This window comes from Amblyomma maculatum, chromosome 3 (assembly GCF_055883805.1).
Source record: "Amblyomma maculatum isolate TAMU_Amacu chromosome 3, ASM5588380v1, whole genome shotgun sequence".
Taxonomy (NCBI): domain Eukaryota; kingdom Metazoa; phylum Arthropoda; class Arachnida; order Ixodida; family Ixodidae; genus Amblyomma; species Amblyomma maculatum.
This window is the reverse complement of record NC_139346.1, coordinates 209,180,871-209,199,923: the sequence shown is the minus strand read 5'-3', so window position 1 is coordinate 209,199,923 and position 19,053 is coordinate 209,180,871. Positions and strand designations below refer to the sequence as shown.

The 19,053-nt window shown below is 45.4% G+C and overlaps 1 protein-coding gene across 2 annotated transcripts in view; it reads left to right on the top strand.

Annotated features, from left to right (window-relative positions):
* Positions 1–19,053, top strand: part of HPS4 (Hermansky-Pudlak syndrome 4 protein) — a 73,239-nt gene that overhangs the window by 32,042 nt on the left and 22,144 nt on the right. The gene's annotated exons all lie outside the window — the stretch shown is intronic.

Below are 19,053 nucleotides of genomic sequence, written 5' to 3'. Positions count from 1 at the left end.
AAGCAGGAAGCAAGTATGCTTGAAACCATTTAATTATCTGATAATCAACATCAAGGTCACACATTTTCTTCAATAAGGTTCCCATGGTACACCCTGTCGAAAACATTTGACAGGTCTATTGCAATCACATCTATTTGCTGCCGAAAGTTGATTTTGCTCTTTTAGAGCTGCGCAGTGTTTCGAAAGCTGGGTTACTATTGACAAGCCCTTCCTAAATTCGTGTTCTTTTTTGCAAAACAATCTATTGCTTCCTTACATTCTACTAAGTGTTTGTGATCACACGAGAATTTTACACTCCGTACAAGTGATTGAAATTGGATGGTATAGTTATCCACAAAAGCCCATTACCCGCTTTAAAGGTTGAGTTACCTGTCTTCAAGTCTTTCTTCCTTTTCTTTCCGTTTTACTTTCTTTTCTTTCTTCTTTTCTTCCGTTTATTCAGTTTTTAGAGTTAGTCTTAGACTGCGCAAACGACGATTTTTAATCTCAGAAGCTTTATTTTACCTTGTGGGGTTCAACAACTCAGCGCAACTTAGGCTATGAAAATAGTGGAGCCCGTAATGGACGGCTCCGTGAAATGAGACCACCTGGGGTTCTTTAAGGTGCACTGAAATTGCACAGCACACGGGCGCCTTGCATTTCACCTCCATCGAAAAGCGGCCGGGATTCGGTCTCGCAATCTTTGGTAATATCAGTCGAGCGCCCCAACACTGCACCACCACGGTGGGGTTAATCTCAAAAGTCGCTCGCTAATTAGCAAAGGGGTCGACGATGCCACAAGGTCACGTGACAGCGGAGTTTGCAGGTGCTCTGGCAGGTAGCATTTGGCCGGTGACATGATCGAGCGCTGATCGGTCGCCGAGGTGCGTGACGTCACGACACACGAGATATAGCCGTTTGTAGGGTGCGTTGAGCACCAGGTTTGGAGTGGAGCAAGAATATACACTGCATACGCCTGCCGTGTTGTGTATAAGCGACCCAGCGTCTCTAAGTTGTTGTAAAATAAAACCACGGGAGCGACATGATGGAGGCAACAAGACAGCACAGTACGTTTTAGCGTTTTCTTGCCTCCGGACGTCCCGTCGTTTCCGTGGTTGTATTTTACGATGTCCTACCAACTGGCCTACAGCCAAGCTTTTTTAAGCCTCTAAGATGGATCCGCAACCTGCTACAAGTGCGAAAAGAAATAAAATAAAAAAGTGACAATGAGCATGTCGTGCTGCCAGAACAAAAACATTTAGAACCAACGCTGCTTCGAGTGCTGTTGCATTCGACTCTTACGACGACTTATTTTTTTTTTATGTTTCCTCTCCTTCTTTCTTCTTTTTTCCATTCTCCCTTCCCTTCGACCCTTCTTTCTTTTTTATTTCCTTCTTTCACTAATGTTTTTTTTTTTGTTTGTTTCAGTGCGTAGAACGCACCAACATTTTTTGTACCCATAGTCAAGGACTATATATATCAGCGAGTCCAATAAGAAAAAGTACGCAAATGTACAAGCAAAAAAAAAAAAAAAAAAAAAAAGAAAGTAAAAGTTGGAGTCTTGAGCTTTCAAGTTATATACGCACGAAAGCACTCAAAACAAAGAATAAAGATAATAATGGCAGATGAGAAGAACATCCGAAACCTTTAAATCATATGTAACTTTAAACAAACAGTAAAACAAATGCGTCATTAATTTGACGCCAGACTTTTCAATCTAACTCGAGTTTAACATGAAAAGTAGTATATGTATTAGAGAGAGAAAGAGAGTACGTAGATAAGTAAATACGGATCCAGGAATATGATTTTGGTACAGAGCTTTTACAAACGGCTTGAGGCCACTATAAATGACCAAAAGGATGAATTAAGAGTTTATACACGGCACCGGCGCTCGTATGTTCAGTGCTGGGACGACTGGATCCAGTTTACAAGATTATTCTGTCGCTATACGGGCAGCTAGGGAACTTCGCCAGCCAATGCAAACACCACATGGTTGGTTGCATGCAATGTGTAGATGCAAAACGTCGATCGTGCAAGGACGCGTAGCCGGACAGTGGTGTGTGGTTCGCCTACGTGCGTCACCGAAGAAAGCCATCCCCCAACTGAGGACTTTTCTTACACAAGACTCCGCAATAGGCGCATTCATTAGTAAAAAAATAAAAAATAAAAAAGACAATGAAGCTGAATGAGTATATGGCAGCAAGTCGACAACGTCGGCGATGAGCTCTCATAGTGCGGTACAGTATTCTACGCATCAACGTGTCAGTTACAAAATGATCAGTTTGATGCGAAAGCTTCAGCACACCATGTATCAGCCGAGGCCAACCTGGCAGGTCGCTTGGCATTCAACTATTGCCAGAGGTCACAGTGTGACTATATATTGTAATGTCATGACAGGTTTTGCGCAAAACCGGTTGCGATGTGTCTTGTTTACCGGACAAGTTGTGGGTGTATCCGCCGAGCATGTGCTTACATGTGCTATATTTAGAAGTACTAACCTCTGAATAAACTAGTTGTTAGTTCGCGCTCATCCTGTCGTGTTCATCTTTCTTCGTGTCGTCTTTTTTGCACATAACCTGTCATGGCTTCAAGCTGACTAGCCCAACAACAACTCTGGCTGTGGCTATATAGCTTAACCATGGTATGCCCAGTACACCATCTATGGTGTATCGCCACTTGACCTTTGACGCCAGATACAGCATCACGTGTTCCCTCTTGTAGTTGACGGTGTCCTTGACTCCGTAGCTTCGCCAATTTACTCCCTGCAAAACCATGTCAGTGTCTAAACCTAGGCCTAAGAAAACAAAACCCAGCAAAACGACCCTTTCGCTTCGTCTAAGTTTAGCAGGGTTAAACCTCCGCCATTATTATCTTTTTTTTTTTTATTCTTCGGTTGGTAGTTGGAAAGAATGTTATGATACGCCCCTTTAGTGTGCGATAACAAAATAAACTTGCACCACAGGTCCGGTGGCCTCCAGAGTTTCGGTCCTGGGTTTGTTTTAATATTTTCTCCCGCACGAGGCGTAGAAAGATCTGGGGGCATCTGCATGGGCCTTGCACGCTGGCGCCCTCCCACAATGGCTCTGGAGTGAATTCAGGGCCACCATTCCTTCTTGCCTCACTAGTACCCCAGGAAAGCTTATACGCTGCAAAAGTGCCCCCCCCCCCCCCCCCCCCTCATTCCTGCACAGAGCATATTCTTATTGAAACCATTAAAACATACAATGTACCAATATTAGTAAAGTATCTGAGATATGAAAGGGATGTAAATTAAGCGTGGAGCCCAACACGCTCAAATAAGATATAAATGTGGACCGTGTAACACTTTAGTCGGCGTCGCAAATGGCTGATGAATATCGTTACTTATTTATAAAAGCATGCACACAATCTTTTCGGCTCACAGAATGCAAGCTGTATGCAACCACGCCCGCCAGAGAGGGCCATAGTGAGAGTGCCTGGATATGGCACGTCACATTTACAGCCACATGAACCTTGCGCTGAAGTTATCCTCGGTTTCCGCACGCACAAAAAGAAAATATCAAACGCCCTTTACTACTTTCAATAGAAGAATACAGTTTTTGACCTGCCACCTTATTCAGCATTACCGATCACAGAGTTTCCAAACCACCTTAATGTCGTTATCCAACCTGGTACCATGAAGTAACGATGTTCTTGCCTTCTCTTTAATCTCTCATTGTGTCACTTGTGCACTATTTTGTATTTTGTACTCGCCTTGCTCTTGCTGATAATTTTTGTGTTCTTCCAGACTCTTTTTGTATTGCTTTGTACTGTACTTTGTTTTGTGTTATCCAGTTGTGTGCTTTTAATCTGTCATGTAAATGACCTGCTGGGTATTCTGAAGGATATATATATATATTTTTTTTTTCGGGGTGCATCTAACTTTTACTGTATCTCAGAATGCCCATTTGTCGATATATATGAACAATTTATTATAATCGATTAGCCGCACCTTAGATTTTTGATTCCGGTCTTTGCAGTCTTTTTGTTCTACGAACACTAAACTGATTGCGTACAAAGTCCTCGTTACGTTAGCATTCGTTCTGAAGTTGGCTAACCGTCTCGAGCTCAGAGTGATGCAGCCCGATACAGTGCTTCATCTGACTACAACCGAACGTCTAGCTGATCTATGCTTAAGCTACCCTTACCTCATTCTTATCTGGTTGATAAGCGTAATACTCGAAGTGTAATATTCTTCTACAGGACAGTTTATGACATGCCTCACCAAAAGAACCCACATTTCTGCTAGAACTGATAAATCTTGTAGTGGTTTGACTCTACCCGCAGATGCGCTTTCTGGTCACTTGTAGCCATTTGCACACGAAATTGGCACACTCAGTTTCCATAACCAAACCTTGAATATTTTCGCTCAGCGCTCAACATCCTTATTAAATTGCTATTACGAGCCATTTTTATGACTCTCGCTTCCTTTCGTCTATTGCGTGGTCCCCAACTAGTTGCACCTTAAGTGTACTCAGATGTCGTTTTTCTTGCCTTATTTGATAGTGAGCACGCGTTCAGTGAAAGGGAGTTGAACACTGCGAGAATTCTCATCATCACCATCAGTAGCAATGGCGGCCTGCAGCGCAAAGCATGGAGGAACGGGTTCTTCTCCTATTCTCCAGCTTCTTTTGTATGAAGCCCGATAAGCTCGATAAGAAGACAAATCCAATTATTGCTGTGGCTATAGTGCGAGACTGGATATTCAAGTGCGTTGAATAGCTTTCCGTTGGGACTAACGCGACTTTCAATGTAGAAATTTGGAGAACTCGGCAGTCACTTCCCTTCAGTTAGATCATCAGTATAGAGTGTGAGCAAAGCGCCATCTTTAATAGGCGAACCCGGAAGTTGCTCCGGGTTACGGACAGTAACACCGTCCGGTGCATTGTTTCTATGGGGTCGGCGTGCGGCTGGAATAAACTTTTTTTCTACCGGGTGTCATCTCGCTTACTTTTACGCCCTACTGGAACCATTCGAGCTTCTACCCCCTACCTATATATATATATATATATATATATATATATATTGAAAAGATGAAGATGAGCTTCGGGAGCAGCCTCACCGCGAGTGCACGGCGCGAGATCGAGTTGTTAGCACAAAAGCCTAGGACGGTCGCTTTTGCGAGGTCTCTCTCGTGTCCTCTTCGCTATGAGAAACCCCGTTACAACTTGGTGGAGGTGCGGAGTCGACCCTTCTACCATACTGGAACTTCGTAGCCGCCCCATCGCACCTACCATGACAACATAGTAAGCCAGTCATCTGCTTCTTCGCCTAGCTACCCCTGTCGTTTGCCCAGGCGTGCTCCGACAGAGGGACCCAGCCATTTTCAGCGCGACTGACGATCACGATGTGGAGGATTCGCTTGCCTCCTACGAGCGGGTAAGCGGCCCCAACAAATGGGACGAAGCCATGAAGCTAAACAACGTAGTATTCTACCTCACAGACGTTGCCAGCCTAAACAGCAACCACGAAGCAGATTTTGCCCCTTGGTCTGCCTTTATACGGGCCTTGCCTGACATCTTCGGCGGCCCTGCTGTCCGAAAGCTGCGCGCCGAGCAGCGCCTGCAATCTACATAGAAGCCAGCTGCACGGTGAATCCTTCACAAGCTATATAGAAGAACTTGTGAGCTTGTGCATCCGTGTAGACGCGTCCATGCCAGAAGCGGATCGCATCAGGCACATTTTAAAAGTCATCGAGGCAGACGAAATCTATATGCTTGTCGCTCGCAACCCCCACACCGTTGCGGAGATCTTCACGCTCTGCCAGACGTAGGATGAGCTCCGCAAATAGCGCATTCCAGCACAACCCCCCCCCCCCCCCCCCCCCCCCAACCTGATTCACTCTGCAGCCTAGCAGTGTCGGCGACCATGCAGCTCGCTGCTTGACCAGATTAAGGACTTCGTGCGCGAGGAGGTCGCACGACAACTGTCCCTTCTTCATAGCTTTCAGGCCACTACATCTAACCTGGCTCCAAACCTTCAGGATGTGATTCGGGAGCAAGTGGCTGAGGTGCTACCAACCGTCCCTCAGCAGGCTCCTGTCGCAGCGCCCGCCACTTACGCCGACGTCCTCAGGCGACATATATCAGTGGTCCGAACACGCGATAAAATGGCATTCTGAGCCTCATGCGATTGCATGAAAAGAACATTACACGGCTTCTATTATCATTGTCTGCGTAATTACATTACATTGTTAATTAAAACACGAATATAGCCTTGCAGTGCATTGTTTCAATGCTCAGCGCAGCCCGGGAGCCTTCACTAATGGTGTCGGTAAGAATTAGCCTTCCTTTTTCTATGTTGCAACTGTGTGCCTGCAACGTTCAAGACGCAGCCTCAGCAATGCGGCCTCCAAATATAAATTACCATCATCATCATCATTTAGTATACCCTTAAATGTTCACGGGTGGGGTATTACATAAGAAAAGGGGGGGGGGGGAGGGAACACATAATAAAGTTAACAAACAATGATGACCTAAACAGAGGCACAAGAAGTCAAAAGGCTTACGTACAAACAATTCAACTGATGGAGGTGCTGCAATGAAAAGGTAGAGGAAGCAATAAGTTATGATGTGTTATGGACTCGTCAGGTATTCGTTGAATCTAACAGGACCAATTTCAATTACAATACCTTCCGGAAGCTGGTTCATTTCTGAATAAAAGATTTGTTAAAGTCGTTACTAGATATATGTAAGCGCCGGATGCTCTTGGAGTTGAACAGGCGAGATGATGCACCCACTGGCGGAGCTATATAGTAGAAAATCGCGGAGATGGAAGAAGCTGCGGTAGTGTTTATGAAACAGGCATAGGAGAGAAATGTTGAAGGTATATAGAAACTTGAAGATATAAAAGGACGGCGCGATTCCAGATGAATTCGATTTCATTGATTAAGTATACGCCTGATGAGGGTACCAAGTTGCGGATGTGTATATTAGCTTCGGGTGAACGAAAGTTTCGTATGCAAGTTTGCGAATGGGTGGTGGTGATCAGACATGGCAGTAATTACAGTAATGTAATTACTGTAATTTAATTGTTTTTTCCGGTAATTTGTAATGTAATCAATTACTTCTTATGTTTGGTAATTTAGTAATGTAATGAATTACTTTTGGTAGTAATTTCGCAGCAAAAGTAATTAATTCCTTTCAAGATTACATTTACTAATAGACAACAAAGTAATGCCGCGAAGGCAGCTGGAACGACGTGCGGCAAGCCGAAGCCAGCGTAACAGATCGGCAAAAGGAGATAGAATCGAGCAGAACAGTGCGTCTGAGACCTCGTGTGCAGCAGGGTCACTTAGTGCGGCTATCCCATGACAACCATTCTCCAAGCAGCAGGATACAAGGCGTCAAGGGAATGCCGAAGGGAGAGATGGTGCAAGAAGGCCGGAGTTGAAAGCTAATTGGGAGCGCGGCGCAGTGACACTCCCTGTTGCGTTGGCTAGGGCACAGTGGTGCCTGGTTTGCCTGGTTACACTCGTTACCACGGGGCGAGAGAGGGTTTGGAGGGGGGGGGGAGGCAGGCGAAAGGGATCATGACGTGAGCCACCGTGGCATGAACATTGCTGAGTGCAAGGTGCCGGCCTACATCGATTCTTGGGACTGCGGAAGCAATAAATAACCTAGCTGCTTCGGGCCCTTCAAATGGGCGGAGACAGCTCAGCAAGACGCTGGATTCGCCGGTCATTTCACGATCGTTTGACCATGCTTCTGCTTTTGCTGTTGTTGCTTTTCGTGTTTTTTTTTTTTTTTTTTTTTTTTTTGCTGGTGTCTTGTTTTTGTAGTGGCAAGCGCAGTAAAAAAGAGGGAAGGAATAACTCTCTGGGACGGAATTTGGCGGGAAGACAAAAAAATGTCTGTGCTTCGCGTCTGGAGAACAAGTTGTATTGTTTACTAGCTTTACTTAGTTTTTGCATTGATGGAAACTAGAAAGTAATTGAAAGTAATTGAATTGCTGAGTAGAAGTAATTGTAATGTAATTTAATTACTTTCCTGCGATTTTCAGCAAAGTAATTAGTAATGTATTTATCTCCTTCTCAAAAGTAATTTTGCCATTTACGATGGTGATAAAGAAAATGACCTTCTATGAAGCTCGGAGTTCTTAGAGTGTCGGCCGCTAGTTTTGTGATATGCGCATTCCATGTTATAGTGTATTGCTCATTAGAACGCCGATATACTTGTAAGATTCAACGTGTTATATGATAGTTTATTTTAGAATATATGCGTAGGAAATGTTACAAACATTTACATGAAACTTGCATGAGTTGGCATTTGGTTGCGTTCAGTTCCATCATCTAGCCTGAGCACCGGTTTTCAATTTTACGCAAGTCGTTCTGAACCGATATTTGGTCATCGTGAGAAGAAATGCGATGGTATAACACGCAGTCGTCGGTGTACACGAGTGGAAGAAGTTATGCTAGGGAAGGGGGGGGGGGGGGGGGGGGGGGAGGGGGGGGGTTCATTTATGGATATAAGGAATAGCTACTGTCTAAGCACGGAGCCTTACGGCACGCCCGAGATTACTTCGTGAGTCGACTGAATGATACCCTCCGATGACTGTGTATTGAAAACGGTTCGTGAGGAAGCAGTTAATCCAGGATAAGGTCAATGGATTAATATACATGCGTGAATGTTTAAACATCAATTTTTGTTGGGGGACGCGATCAAATACCTTGGAGAAGTCGACGCCGGTTTGGAAACTTAAATCAAGGTTAAAGTGAAGGTCAGTAAATTCAAAGAGTTGGGTTTCGCATGAAAGGCCAGGGCAGAAATCAGGCTGATTCGTGAAGGAAAATGAGTTAATGGGGCCATTTTTTTAACCTACACCAGCTACACTTGTGTAGCTAGAAACCATTGGAGGTATAGGAGATTTTCTAAACTGTTGTAGCTGGTGTAGGTTAAAAAGATGGCCCTATTATCATGATTTTACAGGCTATGCAAGTTAATGAGATGAGGCGATAATTGGATGGATCGGAGTTGTTGCTTGATCTGAACACTGGGGCTACTCTACTTAATTTCCAGTCATCCGTAATCGAACTGCGAGCTAAGGACTAGGTAAATATGATCTGTAAGACAAGGCGGGAAATAACTTTGGTGGACTTAAGTACCTTTTCAGGGATGTCGTCAGTACCGGGGCAGCTTCGCAGCTTTAAGTTGTCGGTGAGTTTTGCGATTCCTTCAGAAGTAAAATGAATAGGGGCATCTGAGCAAGGTTTAAAGGAGGTAGGATCGGTGTGTTCAGAGCAGGCTCACGATTGAAAATAGTAGACAGTAATGAATTCATGACATCGGAACGATGATCAATCAGCACAAGGGAGTTGCCATGATTAAACAAGGAAATGTTTCGGCCTTTACTGTGCATTGGAGTAAGTACGTACATTCCAAAATCTTTTTGAGTTGCAGGGTGCTGAGTAGGTCTTGGTGATAAAACGTCTTCTTCGAGCGTCTCAAAATGTTTGGGCAGTCCTTCAAACAAGTGAAGTATTTTTCCCGTTTTATATAGTATTTGTTGGCATGGTTTCCGGAATTTTTCCAGTAGCTTGCTGGCTTCGACGCCCCTTTGTACGCAGCTGTCTTCACCGAGTCTGAAATGTCTTGGAGGAGGCATCGCTAATCTACAAGGCGAAATCTTCCTTCTGAGTGGCGAGCGGCCCTTGTGTACCGACGGCTTATAGGACAAATGGAACGGTAAAGTAAACAATACCCGACACTATCTCCACGTCTCCTTCCCAAGTACCCTCGTAGCGGGGAGCGCCACAGAGATGAAGTGACCAGCGACGGACGCAAGGTAGCTTGGTCGAGTGCGTATACCGATGCGCAAATTCCAGGCGGCGAGAACCAACGCTAGCGAGACATGATCCCGCGCTTGGCGCTGATGTCACCGATTGCCAGCTGTTGACGCCTCCGTTGTGCCAGCGCTTTTCGATGACGGCCCATGAGGAAACGCCGCGTATCGCTACTGCGTAAATCACCGATACCGAGATACTCGTACATTGGCGTCGGCTCGCAAAAAGAGATGGGGCCTTCTGGTTGAAACTTGATCCACTTTCACGGCTTGTGCAAGTGACATATTGTCCAAATGTGCGCGTTGGCCGCTATCTCATGGTCATGAACAGAGATTACGATCGTTGTTTTTTTTTTTCTATTTCCCTTCACCGCGCAGGACGCGTCGTATACGTTCCCAACGCGTACTCGAGAAGCGTCATAGGAGCTATTTGACCAGAATGCAATTGAAAACGTAGACAGCTAGATGTGCTCTGTGTTGCATCAGAGGTTTACGTGTAAACGTTTCGTGTCCACTCTTCTGTTTGATGCAATAGCGCAAGAAGCATTTTTCCGCGTCATTGGAGTGTCGCTGTTATATTCTGTCCGCGCTTGGTGTGCTGTGTATCTGTCGTAGCAATCATGGTATGCACTAAAGACGTAATTACAAGGATAAGGGAAGATGGAGAATACCTCAGTAATCTGCGATTCGCTGATGACATTGCCTTGCTAAGTAACTCAGGGGATGAACTGCAAATAATGACTGATGACCTAGACAGGAAAAGAAGAAATGTAGGCTTGAAAATTAATATGCAGAAGACTAATGTAATGTTCAACAGCCTCGGGAAGGAACAGCAGTTTACATTAGGTAGCGAAGCACTGGAAGTAGTAGGCGAATATGTCTACTTAGGACAGGTAGTAACCGCAGATCGGACCATGAAAGGGAAATAACAAGGAGAATAAGATTGGGATGGAGCGCATTTGGAATGTACTCGCAGATTATGACTAGCAGCTTACCGGTATCGCTCAAGAGGAAAATATACAATAGTTGCATGTTACCTGTACTCACTTTTTGGGCTGAAACGTGGAGTCTAACGAAATGGGTTCTAATTAAGTTGAGGACAACCCAGAGGGCTATGGAACGAAAAATGGTAGGGGTAACATCAAGAGATAGGAAGCGTGCAGAGTGGGTCAGAGATATAACTCGAGTTAATGACATTCCAGTGGAAACCAAGAAGAAGAAATGGGTATGGACAGAACATGTAGTGTGAAGAGAGGTTAACAGATGGTCGCTTAGTGTAACACACTGGATTCCAAGGGAAGGAAAAGGGGAAGGTAGAAGGTTAGGTGGGCGGATGAGGTTAAGAAGTTCGCAGGGGTCAATTGGATGCAGCTAGCACAGAACCGGGTTAAGGGGAGAAATATGGGAGAGGCCTTCGCCCTGCAGTGAGTATAGTTCGGTTGATGATGATGACTCATTGGCATCCACCTCGGCTACAAACGAAAGCTGTATAGTTCTCCTCTGTAGCCGCATGGCTGCGCTTAAGTGGATGCCATGAGTAATCAGTCCCTTATTACAAATCCTACTTCCCCTTGGGGGTTTCCCGTAAACTTTGGAATAATCATGACGCATTAGGTTACATTAAGTGTATTATTGATTATACGCATGGCATGTGGCACATGGTAGTTGATCAATGCGATCGCATTATTTGTGCGCATGGAAACCATGGTTGCGTGTATAGCGACGAGTGAGTGTACAGGGTCTTGAATATTTGGGGGCTGGGATTTAAAAAATTCCTATGCAAAATCTACTGCCCCATTCGAGCTGCAATAACGTTCACAAAGTAGCAAAATATAGTCTACGTTATCTGATAAGTGATTCAGCATCGGTACCTGCCTAGATTTCCTGAAATCGAGAAAAAACTGCTCTAGGTGGCGTGCACAATTCTCACAGAAGAAAGTCGAAAAGCTATTTTGACATGATACGTCATCTGTCGAGCATTGAGAAAAGCTCCATCCCGGCTGTTGGCGCGCTTGCCTCGCTTCCCGACAGATGACGCACCATGTCAAAATAGCTTTTCGACTCTCTTCTGCGAAAATTGTGCACGCCGCCGAGAGCAGTTTTTTCTCGATTTCGGAAAATCTAGGCAAGTACCCATGTTGAATCACTTATCAGTTAACGTAGACGATATTTTTCTACTTTGTGAACGTTATTTCAGCTCGAATGGGGTAGTAGATTTTGCACAGAAATTTTTAAAATCACAGCCCCCAAATATTCAAGACCCTGTATAATGATCGAGGCGGATAACTAAGCAAGACACGTGACGAGTGGTCATGACGAGCATGACTCATCATGACGCATAATGACTCGCAATGATTAATTTGGTAGTGATCACTAGGCATAAAACCGTAGCAGGGTAGTGTGTATGATTTATGTTACTAAAATAATAACAAGGAAAGTAAACAGATTTTCGCCACCCCTGTATCTGCCATCTCAACCCATGAAGCACAAAGAAACCGACTTATCTCGGACCCACTCGAGCGTCCCCACATTTGTAGCCGTTTTCAGGCGTGGGGATCAAGCTCTTGAGACGCCGGCCCACGAGCGTCGCGCGGATGCTTGTCTATTCGGCTCTTAAGAGATGATGGCGACACTGTATCTTGCGCGCCTCGATTTTAGTGCAGAGATGAAGTGCCGCTCTAGGCTGTCTGGAAGTCACTCAAACCGCTCTCTCGATAATCGCAGGGTATATACATGCATGTGTTACAGAATGGGAGTTTGCAGTAATTGCGTACGTGACTTGAAAAGATAATAGACAGTAGCATAAGTGGATGTTGTTCGGTACAGTACTCGTGCCCACCTTTGCATTTTGGTGACGTGTTAGGTAGGGCAAGAATACACGGGCATTGTCCCATGTTAAACTTGCACAGTCACCAACGATTAGGACGTGATGCAGGCTCCGGGGAAAATTTCATATATATATATATATATATATATATAGTTTCTACGAGAGTTGAGTTCCTTCATAATTATATCGGAAGGCGAGTCAGTATCACAGGAAAGGCCAATCCTATATATATATATATATATATATATATATATATATATATATATATATATATATATATATATATATATATATATATATATATATATATATGGTTTGGTTTGGTTTGTAGGGTTTATCGTCCCAAAGCGACTCAGGCTATGAGAGACGCCGTAGTGGAGGACTCCGGGAATTTCGACCACCTGAGGTTCTTTAACGTGCACTGACATCGCACAGCACACGGGCGCCTTGCTTTTCGCCTCCATCGAAAAGCTGCCGCCGAGGCCGGGATTCGATCCCGCGTCCTTGGGAACAGTAGTCGAGCGCCGTACCACTGCGCCACCCCGGCGGGGCATATATATATATATATATATATATATATATATATATATATATATATATATATATATATATATATATATATATATATATATATATATATATATATATATATATATATATATATATATATATATATATATATAGTTTTTATGAGTGTTCAGTTCTTCATAATTATATGGGAAGGCAAGTCAGTATCCCAGGAAAGGCCAACCCTAGTATATTGCGGACTGCAATTCCACCGCTTGAGTCGTTTCGGCTTTCTCGATCAAATGGCTGTCGCAACGACAATTGTTAGCTTACAGAAGCGGCCACTCCTCCCTCGTCCCTCTCCGGCTTGTTCGCCTTTTTTTTTTTTTTTTTTCGCGGAATATTGGGCGCCAGATACGATAAGGTGCGGATCTACACGATACGGCAACGTAGCGAGCACGCTGCGGTTCAATATTAGGTCATTTTTCGATACGTTGTCGACCCTAATAGAGGGCATACGCATTTCCCCGTACTGAACGCCGTCTTCTATAAGTGTGTTATAGGTCGTGCAACGAGTGTCGCTGTGTAGATAATTAGTGTCGCGTTCTTATTTCACAGTACTCTCTGACGAGTGGCTGGCTCGCCTGTCACCGCTTTCACGGGCGCATCAGCATCAGCTTAGGCGCCCGCCATCTCAGAAGTAGGTTTACGTATAGCACCCTTTAGCATCAGCTCAGTGAATGCTCTGTGCTTCTGCAAAGTGTAGAAGAATCTCGTATGAGTTGTCTGATGCATATAAAAAATATGACGGGCAACAAGGAAAGGGCAGCAAAGACATGCAAGAAAGCATGTGATTACAGGCTGACTAGTGCAGTCCACGTTTTCTACTTCTCGATAGCCACGTTTTAAGACAGTATACCGTGAAGTGTATTCCTTCCCTTCATTTATCTTGGTTTTCTAGTTTGTTATCACATCCTTTGAAATCTGACCTGCACGGCAACGTAGCGACTACCCTGTGGTTCAATATTCAGCTGCCCCCTTTCTCAAAACGCTGTTGCACCCCCTCTCCCCTATACAGGCTCCAGTGCCGCAGTTTCGCAAAATCGTTCCAGGCATCATAATAAGATGCTCTCGATAAATATGTAAAGCGACTGACTGACATTGTACACAGTCCATTTGCCTGGTAACCAAAGAGAAGAAGGAACCATACACGCAGTTGCGTGTAAGAAAAGGGAGAACGGTATCAACGGAACAAACGCGGATATGTTTACCAAAAGCGAAACACTGTTGCCCTCTAAGAAAGGAAAGGATCGGCGGCTAACCATTGGCACAACGATCTGTGATTTCTGGCTGGTAGATCTAATCGAGGATGGCGGCCATTGAAGCATGTGGTCACACTGCCACCATCGATTACTTTTCTTCCGGAGCAATACAGGTGTACTGAGTCGCTCCATGGATGAGAGTTTTGAAGCGAGAGCTTCACTGGGCTAGCTGCGGCGCTTTTCGCGTACGCCGCAGTTTGACCTTCATCCGACCTTCAGCCACGTGCCAGTTGCTCCACGGCATGCTCACCGCTCGCTTCTCCTTCTCACGTGTGGAGCACGGAACGGGCGGCGCTCCATTCTTATTTTCTCCACACAATGGCAAACTCGCCGGCCTCCGCAGAGTGCCGCACGCGACGCCACCACTTAGCTATGCGCCCACATGCGCAGTGATCTTCAGCTGCTGTAACACACACACACACACACACCCACACACACACACACACACACACACACACACACACACACACACACACACACACACACACACACACACACACACACACACACACACACACACACACACACACACACACACACACACACACACACACACACACACACACACACACACACACACACACACACACACACACACACACACACACACACACACACACACACACACACACACACACACACACACACACACACACACACACACACACACACACACACACACACACACACACACACATGCATATATATGAGTATAGTGGTATGTCATGGATGAGCCAACAATTCGCTTAGTGTAAGCACTCGCTACGCTCGGCTACAAGCGGAATCTACTCAGACTACCGACATCGGTCGCCGTGAAAAGCGGTACATAGGAAATATGAAACTGAGAGAGCTAAACGAGCGATGAAAACTCCCAAAGAGCGAGAAGAGAGACCTTCAAAGCGACGACGCAAGGTGACGGAGAAGAAGTTGCGACAACGGATCAACAAACAAGCGATTCGGTCTCATGCACGACTACTACTTCGCTTTCTATGTCCTGGCTTAGCTGAGTTGAGCCATATATCTCTCTTTTTTTTTTTTTTGCGTACAAAATACTTGAAATAGATAACAAGCGGTTTCTACTTTTTTTCAGCCTGAAGGAAGCTGGCTATCGATTCTACCATGCATCTTGAAGTGGATGCAGTATCTAGATTCGGGCATCATCAATCTGAGCATTGCCGATGCGATTTTGATTCCAGGAGGAAAGCGCATAATATATGTGTATCCTACCGCTACTCGTCTATGGTACAGAAAGGTGGAAGCAACGGGTGGTGTTGAACTGAAATTAAGCACAGCGCAGTGAGCAACTGGAATGGAGATGAGGGGTGCAATGTTAACGAACAGAAAGGAAACAGAGTGGGTCAGGGAACAAAGCGAGTAGCTGGTATTCTAGCCGAAATCAAGATGAAAAGAACTGGATATGGGCAGAACATGTAATGCTAAGGCAAAATAACTGTCTTTTGAGGTAGCAGAGAGGATTTTAAAAGAGAGCAAAAGCAGCAGTGGGTGACTCGCAGAGAGTGAGGCCTTTGTCTGGCAGTGAGGGTAGACAGGCTAATGATGATGACGACGACGATTATTGGGCAGTGCTTGTTGCCTGAGCCTTTAGGGCTCACTGCCACCCTCTTCCGTGACAATATGTATATTTATCTTATGTCACAAGATGCTTCGTTCTAGTCTGCACTATATAGTACAGGACAGGTACGCGCCACCGCATGCTCTATGGCACGCGCCATACCCTATTAATATCTAGGTCAATATTGGTACTTGACTATATTATGAATGAATGAATGAATGAATGAATGAATGAATGAATGAATGAATGAATGAATGAATGAATGAATGAATCTGTTGGACAAGTGCAGTAAACAGCGGTTTTTGGTGTACTGTCATGCATAAAAGAGCGCGAAGGACGAGATAAAAATGCAATGATGCAAACACCTCAAGTGGTGACTGCCAACAGGTACATTTAAGTTAACGAAGCGCAGGAACATGCTATAGGCTCGGCACGCTAAGGAAAACAACACATACAAAATAAACGAATACGCTTAACACCGCATGACGGCGGAATTTAGTAAATGACGTCTAGACACGCATGCAATAGATTGTTTAATCATGTGAATTTTGACCTGCTTACAAAGGGTGGCTTTGTTGTTGCTATTATTATAACTAAATATTACTCATGTGTAATGTGTGGAAAACCAGTTTCCTCCCCCTTCGCCGCGACCGACCACCACCACCCCAACGAGCTTCATGGCAGCGCCGGCTGGGAGAGGAGGTAAATACCTCCCCTTGGGGGAAGGAGACCAGCGATGGGTGCGCCGCCAAGAGGTCTACGCGGGTTCCCGCGAGAAGACGAGAGGAGAGCTTCTGGATCCAGCCGGCAACGAGAGCGGTCGTATCCCGCCGCCTCTCCCGGCAAATGCCGGGGGATAGCGGGCACGGAGTACGCTGCGCACACAGGAGGACCCGTCGTGCACGACCGCCCATCTTCTGGTTCCCAACGGCGAAGCGACCGGTAAATACCGCACGCTCTCGCCCTCTCGCCGCCTCCCGCGGCAAACGCCGTGGTATGGCTTTGTCCGAAGAATGCGGCGCGCACGGGAGATCCCGGCCGCCATATTCACGGCGCGTGCAAATGTCCGCCGCCGAAGTCGCACCCCCATTCACCAGCCTGTGAGTCAAAAGTCCTTCTTACGTAGCCTTGCCCTTCCAAGGAAAACCTTGTTGATGTATAGCTAGCCGGCATGCTCTGTATTATTTGCAAGTGCAATAAATAGCATTCGAGTACTAACTATGTGTCGTCCCCGTCCTTTGTCCCTTTGTTCCCTCCGCGGGTCGCTAGCGAGGACGCTGCACCTGCGGAGTAGGAGCGGGGCGGAACACCGGTCCCCCTCATATCGCCACAAATGTTACTTGGTTGGTTGGTTTGTGGGGTTTAACGTCCCAAAGCGACTCAGGCTATGAGACGCCATAGTGGAGGACAGTGGAAATTTGCACCACCTGGGGTTTTTTAACGTGCACTGACATCGCACAGCACACGAGCGCCTTGCTTTGTACGATTAATATTTCCTTCATCAAACAAGCTAGCTACCCTTAGTAAGTGGGTCAAAACTCATATGACTGAAAGAAAAGTGCGCAATAATAAACAAAGGCGACGACATATATATACTGCATGAACGTCAGGCATCATTTACAAAACTAAGCTGTCATGCATCATTTAGTATACCGGGCAATTTTTTTAACGGTTTACAGATCGATATTTTAAACCCCGTGACAGAAACTTCGGTGCGGTCTAGGCAGGCGGCTTGTACAGCAAGACGATATTATGTATGTGATAGAGCCCAGGGATTAAGCGAATAACTAAAATTAACTAATGTGACCTCTTTTCTTTGATTTCAGCTGCCAACATTATATTAAGAAATTAAAGGCCATCAGACTTCCCGCAATGCACTTTCAATATGGCATCGCTCACATTTTTATTAGAGGAAGTATGGAAGCAGTTTGGCTATTTTATGCCCTAGAAGCGGTTAACGCAATTTTCGCGACAGTGCTGTGCCCATCGACTCCATTTCAAAAATGTGCATTGCGGGAAGCCAGCTCACAGATCAGCTTTCCTGGCCCAGGCACGAGAGCGTTATGGTATCGACGCAGTCTTTTTTTTTTTTTTTTTTTTCATTGCATGGGAAAACTTCCGAGCAGCAGAAACTCCCACAGATCATGCCTCAAATCACCGGGTTGCATAATACAAGCCGTTATAATCCAGTAATTCCCCACCATCACGAATGTCAAAATTACTGGAGGCACATACAAGCATCGAGATGTGGTAGCCGGCTGGGTGGCTCTTCCAGGGCGGCATATACGCGTGCACCAAAGCGCACTGCTCTCGGAATCAAGAATTCAATTATCGTGGAAGTTTGGTATGACGGCTCATTATCCAGCTCTTCCACTATTCAAATAGACCCGTCAACATGGACAAATGCCGAGGCACATCACAGTTTTTTTTTTTTTTTGGAACGGGCAAAAAGTGATGGTGTGATTTCAACGTCCTTCTTAAGCGTCCGTTGCATGTATGTCCCCTAAAATCGCAGCATCACGGCACTAAATGAAACAGTGGTCAATGGTCTGTGGCATGTTACACAGGAGGCAGTTCACTGGCCATGTCACAAACATCTCCTTGGCGTGAAACCGTGATGAAAAAACTTTTTGCAGCAGACTGAATGCACAAGCTTAACACGCTTTAAAACGCTAGTGTCAAGAAACCATGGGTAAGGCTTCCGATATAAAGGTATGGGGAACAGCGAATAATTAAGGACCTGGGTCATCTGCCTTCTGAATAGGCTATACAGGTAATCTAAAGAAAAGCGCTTAGTGAGGATGTCTGGAGAACTAAAGGACACCACAGCCGGGTGTAGACGACACGAATATGTCGAAGGCGCTCCGCAGCTAGCCCAGTGAAGATTTCGCTTCAACAGAAAAATCAAGTGTAGTATGCTACCGCCGCAGCCGATCACGCATCGTGTGATCGCCGATCACGCATCACGCAACTACAACCCTATCTTGCGCTGAGCAGCAAGCGTCGTCGTCTTCATAAGTTTCATCTGCGCCGATCTTTCATTTAAC